Consider the following 322-nt stretch of genomic DNA (forward strand, 5'->3'; position numbering starts at 1 on the left):
GGGGGGGCAGAGGGAGGGGGCAAAGCCAGCTTTCTGCTGAATCAGCCGACTGAAAACAACTCTCTCTGCAGCCCCAGACTACTACAGCTGATGCGTGACGGTGTTAATCTTGCCTGTTCAGTTTTTGGCCTCCTGAGGTTCCCAAACTGCCTCTACCCAGCTGCAGGAACAGCGCTGCTGGTGCAAAGGCAGAGGTAGGACTGCACAGGTAGAAACATAAGGGAGGGCACATACTACAGCAGCGCACAGTGCTGCAGAGATGTGGCATCAAAGACAGTCTGAAAAAGCACTTCTGCGGTATTTAAGACATGAAGAACTTGTC

This window comes from Calidris pugnax, unplaced genomic scaffold, assembly GCF_001431845.1.
Source record: "Calidris pugnax isolate Ruff unplaced genomic scaffold, ASM143184v1 scaffold14, whole genome shotgun sequence".
In the NCBI taxonomy this organism is placed as follows: Eukaryota; Metazoa; Chordata; class Aves; order Charadriiformes; family Scolopacidae; genus Calidris; species Calidris pugnax.